Raw genomic sequence first — 14295 nt, 5'->3', positions numbered from 1 at the left:
AACTTGGTTTTAGTGCAGTTTTAGGTTTACAGCAAAGCTGGGGGGGAAGCACATGTGGTTCCTGTAGACCCCTAGCCCCACACATGCACGCCATTTTATAGAGTTGCTCTAAGCACCAGGAGACTTCAGTGCTTCACCTGAGGGGGTGGGTGAGCCAGGTCCTGCCGGAGCCTGAAGCCCTGATTACCTGAGGCATCACAGAGGCTTTCTTCCTTCCCTGGCCTGTAGTTGTGAAAGTGACATCACAGGTCATCCTACGGGAGCACCTGATGTGCAAATGTGGACACTCGCAGATGATAAAGGAGGAGGGGGTTTAACGAGTACCAGATCCACCCCACTTCTTTCCCTCCATGGCGAAGATGCTTTATAAATGCAAAACCTTCTTTCCGAGAATGCTGTGCAGAACAACTAATGTGCTTGACAGAGACGTTCTCTGTCAACTAGTGCTTGACAGAGACGTTCTACTTTGCGAGGGTAGCATAATAATAGATCATTACGTCACTCACAACTCCGGCAGCCCTACTGCCGGCCCTGTTACCCTTTGGGCAGCCCCCTGAAGAGAGCTTTGGATTAATTCCTTATAGAGCTCTTTCGTTCCATATCACTTTTTGTCTTATTTTCCTGGTTTTGTGATTTCTATTTTAAACATATGCACTTAAATCTATCTCCAGGATTTTTCACTCTGTTAATTTTTATGCAATGGATATACTTTCATTAATATACAACTATTTGGATATTGCTTTATTAACAGTGATTATTCTCAATTGCAGAGAATCATAATAAAAGCACTGCAAGTTCTAAGTGATATTTTGAATGATAACGTTTACCACATGCAAGAAAAATGCTATCAATCACAGTGCTTATCCACAGATTTAAAATGCCCAGAAGTTTCTCAAACATTGCCTGGACAGAATTGCTCATGTTATTTTTACACTCACATCATCTCAATGAAACAAAAGGAAAAAAACATTTAAAATTCCTACAATGAAAGCTTAGAAATATACATAATGCATATATAGTCACAGGCACATATGTACATTTACATGAATGCTCACATAGATCCAAGTGTGTATTTATTAAGCCAAACTCTTCTCTTTTTTTCTATCAACATGGAATAAGTTATTGTTGTCCTCAGTGGAGAGGTGACTGGCTTATTCCAAAGGTGAAATGACAAAATGCTGATCCTCAAGGCACGTCAGGACCGAGAACTCACAACCCCACCAGACCTGAGCTAGCTGACGTGGTCTTGTTTTTTTTAGAGGTACCTCCCTTCTCACATGTGTTTTGTAAAAGCAAGGTGCATTTAAGTGTGTTAGGGGAGACAGAGTACGATGACTCACTTTGAAAGGAAGCAATATATTTCCCACTCCAGGAAAACCAAAATTTTCCCCATTAAGTATATCTAAAAGTACAATGAGCACACTTGTGAAGGGACTGTTGCTGTCATTTCAGCCTAATAATAGTGCTGTTAGTCACCCCTGTTGAAAACCAAGGGCAATGAATGACCGGTACTCCTGACTCTGGAGTAAAATTGTCAGAATAATGGCATTTCCTGGCCGGACTTCAAATGTGACGGTGATGAGAGCACCTTCAGATTCTCTCTTCTGAAGGATGAGTCAAGTGCCTCACTAAACATATTACTGAGTGATGTGCAATACTGAATATTTAATACACTGTTCTACCTTGAACATTCCTCCTTTCAGTCACATGAGCTAAAGCAGTGATTCTCACAGTGGGGTCCCCATGGACCAGCTCTGTCAGTATCACCTGGACACTTGTTGAACAACAAATTCCCGGCCACCACGACCTCAAAACCTCTGGGCACAGGGCCCAGCAAGCTGCACTGTAACACGCCTTCTGGATGATTCTGGGGCAAGCTCGAGTCTAAGAACCACCCATATGCAGAATCTACCCCAGCTCTGTTCCTTGATTCTTATTCTCAAGATACTTTGTTTAAAGAAACGTTGTTCATGTGTATTTGGGCTATTTGTTATTATCACCTAGGAAAATTCTTAGCATAGTTTGGTTTGAGAAAAGAAACCTTCATCAAAACTTACATGTAATTTTTCCAGGTCCTGTGCTGGCTTCGAGTCTTAGGATGCAGGGAACTGGACGAAGGGAGAGATGAGAAGGCTACAGCAATCCATTCAGACATGGACCCCAAAGCTTTGTGGGGCAGCCTTGTGGCAGGTCAGTGAGTGTCCACCTGAGTGGGGAGGAAGAGTTGTCCATTAGCAGAGTAAACCTTGCATGTTAATGTTCCCCCGCCTGCTACCCTGGTTCCTCCTTGCACCCTGCTGTTATGACCTCTAAGCTGACTTACTGTGCCTCTGGCTATGTGCTTCCTGACCCATCCACAGAAACAGAACATGATAAAACAGCCCATGGTATTAATGCCTGTGCTCAACCCCAGTGGCAGCCCTATTCCCTGAGTACTTCCTCCGGGTGAGCATCCCTCACGGGGCGCTGTCCTGAGCCCCAGAGCAGCTTGGAGACAAATCAATTTCTCCTTTAGTTCACCTCATGAATGTTTTCTTTCAACAAATCAGAACACCTTGGTTTAAAAGACACATGTGGCTGTACTGACAGGGCAACAGAGCAAGCACATGTTAAATTTGAGAATTCTGACTGAAATGAGATGATTCTCTGATTGCCTCAAATATGCTTTTATTTATTTATTTATTTGTTTGTTTATTTATTTATTTATAATGTGCCCCAGGCATGAACCAGCTCTGGCCACCAACGCAGGCAACAAGCCAGGACGAACTAAGGACTATACAACTGCTTTGCCCCTGACTGATGTAAGAGCAACACCACCAATCAGGTGTGTCCTCGCCCATTGCCAGAAGGTCAAATATGTTTATTTTTAAACTACTATTACTTTGGTTTTTGATGCTAAATGAATGAGCGCCTATTGTAAAATGCTTGGAAAATATGAAGAGGCATAAAGATCAACTCTAACCTTGACACTGATAAATCATTAGTGATATTTTGTTGTATAGGTCCATCCCTTAACTGAAACTTCTGGGCCAGCTGTAATTCAGAATTCAGAATTGTTTGGATCATAGAGAGCATTACCATGGCACTACTTTTTATCACAGAATACCCCATCAGAGTCTGGAGCAGCACTCCATAAACCCATTAAATATTCCTTGAGCAAAAAAAAGATGCATATTCCCATCAAGTCAAATAAAATAGAGCCTCACATTAGTTCAGATCAAATTTTTCTACCAAAGAAATGACCAAAAAGCCCTTTCTATTTTTGAAACCTTTTGGATTCAGAATTAGGGATAAGAGACTGTTGGATCGGTATTCTCTTTTCATGTATACAAAACACTCAGAGTTTCGTTTCTAATTTTTCATTCACTACCACATGAATGTGAGCATTTTCCCCATGTTAATGTTGTTGTTTTCTTAAAAACATGCTTTTCAAGGTCTACATAATATGACACCCTGTAGAAAAGGGCCTTATTTATTTAGCTATTTCTCTCATTTTTGGAATTATGAAAAGCTGTACCAATTTAAACTCCTGCTGTAGCATGAGTGCTGGTTAATTGTTTAATTGCCCACTTGATCACAGGCAAGGAAAAAAATACACCCACACTTTACACATCTTAAAGTTCTAATCAGTGACAACAGTATTTAGATTTTATTTTTGTTTTTCTTCTGCAGAAGACAGCGAGCCGTTTTTCACAAAATAAGAGAGCAACGAGATTAATGTAAATTCATCGTCCACTTGAACCTCATCAGACCCGACCTCATCAGACCCGGGCAGTGGGACAGCGGCCCCTGCGTCTGGGGTCTTCATTTGGGGGAGGGTGTGAGGCGATATGGAGATAACTCACACATAGTCCTCCGAAGAGGAAAAATTGGCTGCCGGTTACTTGTGGCCTGATAAATTCTGTTTCTGGACTACTACTGAGGCCTGGCGTTTCCCTTCCCTTTGGTGTTTTCCTATTTCTTGACAGTTCTCTGCTTCTCTGCATGGCCATCAGAGAGCGGAAAGAGCTGTGGAGACCAAAATCGCGTCAGACAGGCTCACAGAAATGGCTTTGGTGTGGGTGCCACACATGCATTATCTCATTTAATGCTGAGGGCATGGGTACAAAAACTGGTGCCCGCAGTCTGAAAGTATGTGCACACTCACCAGTCCTCTCCCACCCTAACATGCTGGGAGGAATCAGAGGTTTGGAATTGCAAAGATCTGTTCAAGCCTAGTGTTTTGAATGATCCTAAGACATTTCCATGACTTGATGATTTCCATTCTGGCTATAAATCTTAAATTTTTGTCAGTTACCTTATAGCATCTACATGAAGCAGGGGAAAATGGCATAAATAAAATTCAAAAATAACTTAGAAAATAGTGAACACTTTGAAGGTTCTATATTGACAGGAGGGAGGTTGTATCTCAGAGTACAGTAGGGAGTTGAGAGTCCATTATTTAACAGGATGCACACAGAGAAGACACGAAGACACAAACATAATACGTACTTTAAAAACCAAATAACATACAAACACAGTCTTCCCAAATGTATTATAAATTAGTAATGCTAAATCAGGGCTCACAACCCCAAGTTCCTTTCTATTTATAGCTATTCAAATTTTTTTTCTCTTTTCCCTTTACATGTATTTAACCTTACAGTATAATTGGTATAGAGAATGCCAAAATTTTATAAGCTAATGAAAGAATATTGAAGAGGTATTATATAGAATGAAATAATTTCATTCTTTCTCTTATCTATAAATTCAATTTCTGCACAGTAGAATATAGCATATAGTATAAAATGGCTGAAGTAGAAAGAGAAACAAGGAGATGTGAAAAAACTTCAGTCTTATTTTGGAAGTGAGTTAAAATGATCTTCCCAACGATCTTATCTGAAAGGTATATCTCTATCAAAGTTAACAAAAGACAATTATCAAACACGAACCATCTCCTTCTCTGTGGCTTCTCTTTATAATTTAAATAGCCTTCCTCTATAATTAGGTGTCAAGTGGGTAGACGGGCTTCTAGAAGAATTTTCTTTGCCACGATCAGACGATCACATGTACGGTTTATTGTCTAAGTACACGAGAGCCACAGGGTGTGAAAAATACAGTGGTAACAGAGGAAGTGACCCCTCAAAGAACACACTTTGTTTTTCCAAAGGGCCTCATTACTTGTGGGGGTGGGGGGTCCACAAAAGCAAACCACCAGTAATAACAGAAATGATTGCCAGAACCTCTTCAGACACTCAAACTACACAACTAGCATTTCTAAAGCTAATCACAAATTTGGATTCTCTCATTTTAAAAATATACTTCCAAGCAGCCCACTTCTGTTTTAATGCTGAACCAAAGTCTGTGCAATTGGCACATTATCAAAGGGGGGAAAAAGCACTTCTTGAACAAACTTACCATTTTCAATGTCACTAAATCTTCAACTGCAAAAATACCACAATCCGAAAACTAGTAAGGCCATGTGATTATGGTATGTTACATTTACAAGAGTTTATAGTTTCCCAAGCCCTAGGAGACATAGGTCTCTGTGACTCCCAGTAGCTTTGTTCTTTTGGGCAGGTCATTCACTGCCTCTAACACAGTTCATAGGTCCCCGCATGGATTAAATGAGAAGGCAGACAAGAGAATTTTCGTAAACTCTAGACATACATAAGATGTGGGTATCATTATTCTTTTTCCTAAGAACTATGTGAGGCGTAAAGCCATTAATCTTCCTTTCACAGTAAGGAAACTGACAACAGCCAAAAAAACAAAAACAAAACCACAACACTCTGAGTGACTCTCTCTGACTTGATTTCTGTAGTAAGTTGAGTAGGTTGGATGAAATGACTTTAATGTCTTCTTGAGGCCAATGGTTCTGTGATCTGGGACTTGGAAGTGATGGGGCAGTCTGAAGAAGGACTCTTAGGAAGTAGTCCCTCCTGGAGGCCAAGCCACCAGGAGGCCAAGGGCAGCACCCACCAATCTGAGGCCTGCAGCACTGGAGCAGGGTCCTTGAGTAGCCTTCTGCTCTGAGGAATGAAATAGGCGTCAACTAACTCATTTGTCTAATTAAGGGGCAGTTGGGGGCAACCTATGCAAATGGCCAGGGCTCCTGAGGCATAGGAGGCACCCACTTGACAAGCTTAAAACAACAGCTCTTTATTAATTGAGAGATTTCATTTCTCTAACAACTGGTGTACTGAAATAATTATACAAGGTCTGTCCAGAAAAACTGCAGCCACTGTTAGTATAGCGAGAATGGTTTGCATGACATCGATGTAACCTGGCAGCCAAGGAGAGTGGGCTGGGATGCACATGAGTGAATAATAACAACTTCACTGCACTAGTCAGTGAGGGTAGTAGGTGCCTTTGAGTGAGCATGTGTGCTGTGTGGCCGTCGCATTCAAAATGACTGAGTGAGTAGAGCAACAAATCTGCATCAAATTTTTTGTTGAGCTTGAACATTCTTCCACAGAAGCTACCCGGGTGATTCAGAAGGCCATATCTATGGGCAACGGGTGATTGGCAGCTTCACTGTGACAATGCTCCCGCTCATGTATCACATCTTGTGCAGAGTTTTCTGGCAAAACATCAAATCATCCAGGTGACTCAGCCCCCCTTACAGCCCAGATTTGGCGCCCTGCAACTTCTCTGGCTTTTTCCCAAACTAAAATCACCTTTGAAAGGGAAGAGATTTCAGACCATTGATGAGATTTAAGAAAATACAATGGGGACAGCTGATGGCGACTGGGAGAACTGTGTGAGGCCCCAAGGTGCCTATTTTGAAGAAGACTGAAGTATCATTGTCCTGTGTACAATGTTTCTTGTATATTGTATCTTCTTCAATAAATGTCTCTATTTTTCACAGTCCATGGCTGGATACCTTCTGGATAGACCTCATATAGTACTGGAAAGTCAGTGGACTAACAGCCCCACTGTGACTTGGCTATAAGTGTCAAGAGACAGCCACCTCTGTGGGCCACTCACACTTCTTGACTGAGCTCCCACAGCATTGTGAGAGAGGTGTAGAAGGGCTACTCTTTGTAGTGTGAGCACACTGTCCTCACATGGGAATTGCACTTTTAAGAGGATGGGGGCTACTAACTTGGGCCTTACTGATGGTGTTGTCCCAGTGATAATTCAACCTCCCACAATGAGGAGAATGCTCAGTATCAAGCTGTCCAGGATGGCAGCCACCGGCCACAAGTGGCTGTTGAGCACTTAGAAGGTGCCTAGTGAGACTGAGGCACTGGCTTTTAAATTTTAATCAATTTAAATTCAAATAGCCACTTGTTAGTGGTTCCTTTATTGGGCAGTGCAGCTCTCTGTAGGCTGCATCACATACCAGTTTTCTTGGATGTATTTCAGACCCCAGAAGCCCATGGGACAATAGCCATTCATTCAACAAGTATTTATTGTCCTCCTTCAGGGTGCTGGGCACCATTTATCTATCTTAAGATAATAATGAAGAAGATAGCCACAGACATCTCGCCTTCATGGCGTTTCGCAGCTAGACTGATTTCCAAAGACCCTACAAAAGCTCAAAGTGTTTTACCAGACTGCTCTTAGGAAAAGGTGGGTGAGGAAGAGATATGGTAATGCTACACTAAGCATGAAAGTGCCACTTTTTCATTTCTTCATATTTACTGTTAGAAAAGCCAGGGGAAAGTTTAAAAAAGAGATAGCTGAATGGTCACTATTCACTCACTCACAAGTAAAATAGCATACCCCAAATATGAGAAATTATCTGTAATTTCCTCTTTCAAAAATTTAAATTTACTGAGAAGAAAAAGTCGGTGGGACCGGCATTCTTAAGCTAAGAAACAAGTAAATGGTGTTTAATTGCAGCAACAGTCATAAAACATCTAAGTGTGTCTCCAGCTGCAGCAGTGGGCGAAGGAGTGTTTGTACCAATTAGCCGTGAAATGATCAGGTTTGCTGGAAGGTACTTCTGGTATAAGTCGGGTTGATTGCATTCTTTATCCCCACAACTCAACTCTTAGCTGAGATTTTTTTAGTGGCTTTAATGGAATTTGATGAGCAAAGCCCTATTTGCTTTTCCCCAGGAAATGACAGGTGGAGGTATTTTTATCTATATCACAACATAATTTCACAAATCTAATATCAACAACATAATTTCTAAGAAATATAAGAGTGTTTGGTTTAATGCTTTTCCGATTTCCAATATTACTTCTTGTGAATTCTTCCTTCCTATTCTAACCCCCTCTTCCTACCTTGCTGGGATTTAAAGCAATACAGAGGGGAAGACAAAATATCCAGAATTGGTTCATGCGCTGTCTGAACCTGAATTTCAGGTCTGCTTAAATATAAAAGTCCAGGGGCATCATGCTCTAGGATACAGTGGGTATTTTTGTTTTTGTTTTTTAACATTTTATTTATTTACTTTCAGAGAGTGGAAAGGAGGGAGAATGAGGGGAAGATAAACATCACTGTGTGGTTGTCTCTCATGTGACCCCCACTGGGGATCTGGCCTGCAACCCAGGCATGTGCCTCAACTAGGAATCGAATGGGTGACTCTTTGGTTCACATGCTGGCGCTCAATCCATTGAGCCACACCAGCCATGGTAGACACAGTGTTTTTAAGCTAATTCTCTCCACTGTATTTTATATTATTACTTGAGGGGAAAGCTTCGCCAAGGAAAACAAGCTGACTTTGCTCAGCATCACAATAGGGCTGTACCCGGATGACACCACTGAGCCAATCTAACTTCCGAGCTTCAAAATGCCATTCTGGCCTCCCTGCCCTAAGTTACACTATTGGTTTTTAAGGCTAATAAATGACTCCCGCATATCTCCCCTCACCCCAGCGCACACACACACACACATATGCACACACTCCATCACTTTTTCTCCTTTGGATTGAGTAGAAAGATAAATTACAGTGGTCAGAAAACAAAATCAGTGTTCAAAACTTAGTTCTAAAAATACAAGTTGCATTTAGAGACTATCATCTGCTAGAAAAGGCCAAAATTTCAAGTGTTCTGCTGGTCCCATGCTGTACAAAAATATTACTGAAAATTGGTGACAGCTTTAGTAACAAACATACTGTGGGTGGCCCTGGGGCCCTTATTCATATTCAGAACCGGGGACTGAGCGCTCACACACCACTACGGCCAGAGAGCTTTAAAACAAAGGGGGTCAACTGACGTTATTTTTTTGGAAACTACAGAGACAAAATTTTTTAAAAATCTACATTTCAAACAATTTAAGTAGTCTCTGTATGGCAGAGACATTTGAATCAGAGTCTGTGGCTTTTGTGTTTTGTTCTACTGGCATGGGAAGGTGGTGTAAGGAAATGGCTCTTTCTTTTTTCTACAACAGAAAGAACCTGGGGGGAGATTCGGCCATTTCAGACAGGATGGGGAAAATGAAGATGAAACACCTCTGAAAGTTTCCACTTACACATTTCAGGTGCCGGGACACAGTTATTCTATTAGTTGGAGAACCACAGCTAGAAAAGTCACTTCTTTGATATTCAAGGTGTTTAAATTCCCCAAATACAGTGAAGACCGTGTTCAGATTTTTTGCCTGTATCATAACAGGATGATGCAATCAGAACTACTTGCCATTAGATAATTCAGAGAGGAGAAAAAGCTAAAAAGAAACAAGTGCTGAAAACAGACAACCTGAAATTGATTTTTTGAGTTTCTACAGAGTTCATGTCATAAAAATGTAACATTGGCCTGTATTCATTAATATTATTTCCATTTATGAAACTTCCATGTGCTAGGAACCCTGCTAGGAATTGTGCAGGTATTATTAGCCCACAGGGTGGATGAGAGAGCCATGGCTCAGAGGGGCCAATGCCTCAGGTCACATTCACGCAAAGGGGACGGACATGCAGCTGAGTCCATGTCCGCCCGACCCTAAAGGCCACCCTTTTCCTGTGCCACACTGCCACCCACTACAATTTGGGTGACTACATCTCTCTCCCCAAAGAAAACATAACCTCTTTCATATATGCTGCCAGTAAAATGTCAAGTAAAGTGATAAAGCTTCAGGTTCTACAGCAATTTAATTATTTGTGTAAAAAGAGTTGATTAGCTTGTTAGTACTAAAATGATTATATTTCATGAAGTATATTAAAATTAAATTTTTTGAGTGCAGTTTCTTAAAAAAGGTACTACCAGGTATCTTATTAAGTATGACCCAGATCATTCTCTGAAGGCAAATTAGAAGCACAGACACCTGTCTTAGCCATGGACTATCAGGTACCTCACGCTGGTCCCAGTCTTTGAAGAGCATCACCATTCCTGAAATGCCCAGGCAGAAAATGTCCAAAGTAGGCTCTAATGTGTCATTTTATTCAAGATACCATATTTTCCACCATTATGTCAAAGACCATGCATGAAATCATGCAGACAGTGACCAGGCTTGTTTGCAGGCATGCAGATGGGCATGCGCTGTAGAGGCCGCCTGACAACTGGTGAAGGGCGGTTTCTTGAGAACTCAGATGGGCTTGGCCTGGGGTCTTCAGGGCTCTCCATATGTAAGAGCTTTGCCTCCCTGTGTGCTTCATCTATCAGTCCAAAAACTTGCAAATTCCTGCTCTTTTGGGGGGAGCTGCACATGCCTGCCAGCCTCGTCTGCCAGGAACAGGTGCCCCTTGATTTAGAGGTTGCCCAGGTGGGTCCCATACAAGGCAAGTTGCTGCTGGACTGTCCCCATGTAAGGCCAGAAAGGTCTGCACTGAGCCTACCACTGCAGCAAGGGTGAGAGCTGTGAGCCTGGCCAGGGAGCTTGAAGACATGCGAGGCCTGTGGCGTCTGAGAAGTGTGAAGCCCCATTTCCGAAAAGGCATTACCCTGCTGTCCAGCCCAAACCATAGCAGTCGCCTTTGATATTCTTCCCTCCTTCACGTCTAACATCCGAGCCATCAGGAAGTGCTTTGATTCTACTTTCAACTTCTATCTCAAATCTGTCCACCCCTCCCTGTATCTATTGCCATCACCACCACGTCTCATCATCTGGCTCACTGTACCATCAGAGTAACTGGCCTCTGTGTCTGCAATTCTCTCCTGGAATTGAGGATCCCCAAGATCACCCCAGGTCGGGTGATTCCCTAGGAGACTCACATAAGGACCTACTACGTATGAAAGGTTTTCTTACAGCAAACGCAACCCCCTCCCCCAAAGTTTATTTTCTACCTGTCTTTTCCTGTGATCCTTTTTTGTGCTCACAGCTATGATTTATTACAGCCAGTCTGAACCCTGACTGGAGGCTCTGGCCACACACCTGCCCTCACCCTCCCCTCCAGCTGCCATCTCCCCACAAGACTGCTTCTCCCGCACAGGCTCTGCTTCCTGCTGCATCTTCCTCACATGACAAACTCTGCTTCTCTCTTTGGATTTACAGTCTCCATGTTCCTGCCACCATCTGCCTTGTATAAAAATCAATCATGCCTAATTTTGCTGTGGTCACACACCCTTCAGAGAGACTCTGGGGTTGCAGCCCTGAGTGCTGCTGTGCCCACGACCACGTGGCACCGTCACCTCCAGTCTTACAGCCATCCCTCGCCCAGCCTGGCGTCACCCTCCAGGCTCCTCGTGTCCCAGCCCTCTGTTCCAGATGACCTCAGTCCCTTCTCTTCCTCGTTCCTGTCACCAAACTCATGGCTGATTCTTGGTAGGCTGAAGAAGAGGAAGAATGGGGGGCAGAGCAGAGTGCAAGTCCAAAGCAGCAGAAGCTGCTGTGGAAGGGGCTGTGTTTGTCCATGCGGATTTTATACTGTTTTGCAGACCTTTAAAATTTTTTCTTTTGTAATCCACAGATCAGCAGAACTGAAAGGTGCTTGGAGATCAGTGAGTCCAACCTCCTCATTTTACTAATAAGACGTGAGGAAAGGAAGGCAGAAAGGAGAAAGCATTTATTGAGGGCTTAACCTCTGCTTGGGATACACAGTCTCAGGCCCCACAGCCAGTGAGTGCAGAGCTGGGACCACACAGTAGCTAAATGAGAATTTTCATCCCACACGTTTTTGCCTGTTATGTACACATTCATATCACACATAGGATAGGGCTTGACATTTAACATACAAAGGTAACTGGAATTCCCATCTCAAAAGGAAAATGTTTTTTTCCCTCTGTATTATCCAATACATTTTTTATTGTGGTTAAATATGCAAAACCTAAAACTTATCGTTTTAACCATCTTCCAGCGTACAGCTCAGTGGGACAAAAGACTTGTACTTTGTTGTAGGGCCCTCGCCACTGCCCAGCCCTGCACATTTCTAAGTGTCTTCTGAATAGTAAATCCAAAATAAGATTGAAGGAAAAGACAGGCAGGAAATAAACCTTTGTAGGGGTGACATTTTATCTAACATAACCTTTCATACATGTCTGTTCTCTGTGACACATTCTCCACTATTCCCCTGGTCCTAAACCGGAGCTCTCAGAATGCCAGTCACCAGGTAAAAAAGGTAGCTTTGGTTGTTTCTCTAGGATCTGCATCACTGTACCAGCTTACAAAAATGTTACACAAAGCAGGGCAACACAGCTCGCCATGCCTCCTGCATCAAAGGACAAGTTAAACAGTGTTTCTTGGAAAGACAGGCATTTACCAACGTGCTACATCTAGATGGAGCTGTCCCCGCCACTCCAGTCTGTTTCTAAGCAGGGTTTAAAAATGTTGGCACAGAGCACAAAGAACGTCCCTTAGCTATTCAGCATTTAGTTCAACTCCACAATATATTTAGCAAGATTTTTTTCCCCTTTCCCTTCTCGGTTTAATGACCTCAAATGTACCAACATCCTGTCTTACCTAATCCCCGAACAAGTTCTATCAAATGCCAGGACAGAATCAGACAGCACTGCAGGCAGTGAGATCATTTGCTAAGAATTCATTTTTATTCCAAAAATTAGGAGTGCCAGACCATTTAACACAATCTATCACACAGCCAGAAAATTAGCCTGGCATCTGAAGAGAAACATCTAAACTCATTTTTAAAAACCTTCCTCCCATCACAGGCCCTTTAACAACCTGATGACTTTCTCCAGAAAAAGATGCACAGACACAAATCCCTTTAACACAAAAGAAAGGGTCCAGGGACCCTTAAAAGCCCATGAATCCACGAATCCCCCAAAGTCCGTGAACCCAGGTTAAAAGCCCCTGCTGTGAATGAACTCCAACAAGAGTTCCCTGTCCATGGGCCCCTGTGCCGTCGACTCCTGGCCCCTGGAGCAACCCAGGGTGACATTTTCTGGTGTCGCTTTAGTCTCTGGATGTGAAATGACTTTCCTTGTTTTGGTTTCAGGAACGTCCCCACCTGGCTTCTGCCCAAACTTACTGTGAACATGGCTGAGCCTCTGACCAAATCGGCCGGCTGCTCTGGTAGCACTCGGCTTTCTCTCCAGTCTATGATGTGCTTGCGCTATCCCGATGGTCTTGGGTTCTGCTATTTTGCTGTCACGGACCACGCTGCCCCCCCCCCCCCCCCTTCCTTGTTGGCCTTTCATGGTACTCTCATAATTTAAAAAATGAACATTAACTTTTTTCTTTTCCACAAGTAACAATCTCCAAGTTTGTATTTAAGTCCTTTGCTTTTTCTCCAAAAGTATCCTTTAACCTTTCACACCTCTGCCCCTTGGGAATAATATGCCCATTGCTGTTAGCAGCAGGCCCTGGGGCCTCTGTCCGACTGGACACAGGGTTCCTGCCTCAGGAGCAGTGGGAAGCGAACAGCCTAAAGTCAGACAGACCTGGTTCCATCCCAGCTTACTGGCTGACTGACTCTGGCCAACTGATTTAAAAGAAAACTCAATTTCCTACTATGAAAAAATAGATATGATAATACCAGCCTTTGGAGTTTTTTTAAAGGATGATTGAGTGACTGACTTGACATATACACAGTTTCTGTGACGGAAAAGGCTTATACGTGGTGATTCCCACTTTTACCCTCTCCGACTCTTCACGTATGGCATTTGGCACACACTCTACATTTCAGAAGCAACCCTTGCTACTCTCCGCTAGGTGGGCAGGACCATGTACGTTTCTAGTCTTAGGTATGTACCTTTTAAAACAGGTTTATAGAGATATAATTCAGTGGTTTTTTAGTGTATTCACAGAGTTGTGCAACCATCACCACCACCCCCATCTAATTTCAGAATGTTTTTTATCACCGCATACAAGAAACCCCACACCCATTCGCAGTTACTCTTCCTTCCCCCTTCCCCCCACCCTCAACTATCACTGACTGGTCTACTTTCTGTCTCTACGGATTTGCTTATACTGCACCTTTCGTACAAATGGAATCATATACTAATGCAGCCTTTTCCATTTAGCTTCATTTACTTCACA

At 42.8% G+C, this 14295-nt stretch overlaps 1 protein-coding gene and 1 pseudogene across 5 annotated transcripts in view; both read right to left on the bottom strand.

The window, feature by feature from the left end:
- The window catches only part of BACH2 (BACH transcriptional regulator 2), a 334937-nt gene that overhangs the window by 143363 nt on the left and 177279 nt on the right, over positions 1–14295 (bottom strand). For all 5 annotated transcript variants that reach the window (XM_037039303.1, XM_037039305.1, XM_037039304.1 and 2 more), the window contains one exon: positions 2058–2206. The gene's annotated coding sequence lies outside the window, so the exon portion shown is untranslated. The remainder of the gene's footprint in view (positions 1–2057; positions 2207–14295) is intronic.
- Positions 2707–2851, bottom strand: LOC118982424 (uncharacterized; annotated as a pseudogene).

This window comes from Sturnira hondurensis, unplaced genomic scaffold (assembly GCF_014824575.4).
Source record: "Sturnira hondurensis isolate 20B ecotype Veracruz unplaced genomic scaffold, ASM1482457v3 Scaffold0025370, whole genome shotgun sequence".
Lineage (NCBI taxonomy): Eukaryota > Metazoa > Chordata > Mammalia > Chiroptera > Phyllostomidae > Sturnira > Sturnira hondurensis.
Note: the sequence above shows the minus strand (reverse complement) of the source record. Positions and strands in the feature narration are given on the sequence as shown.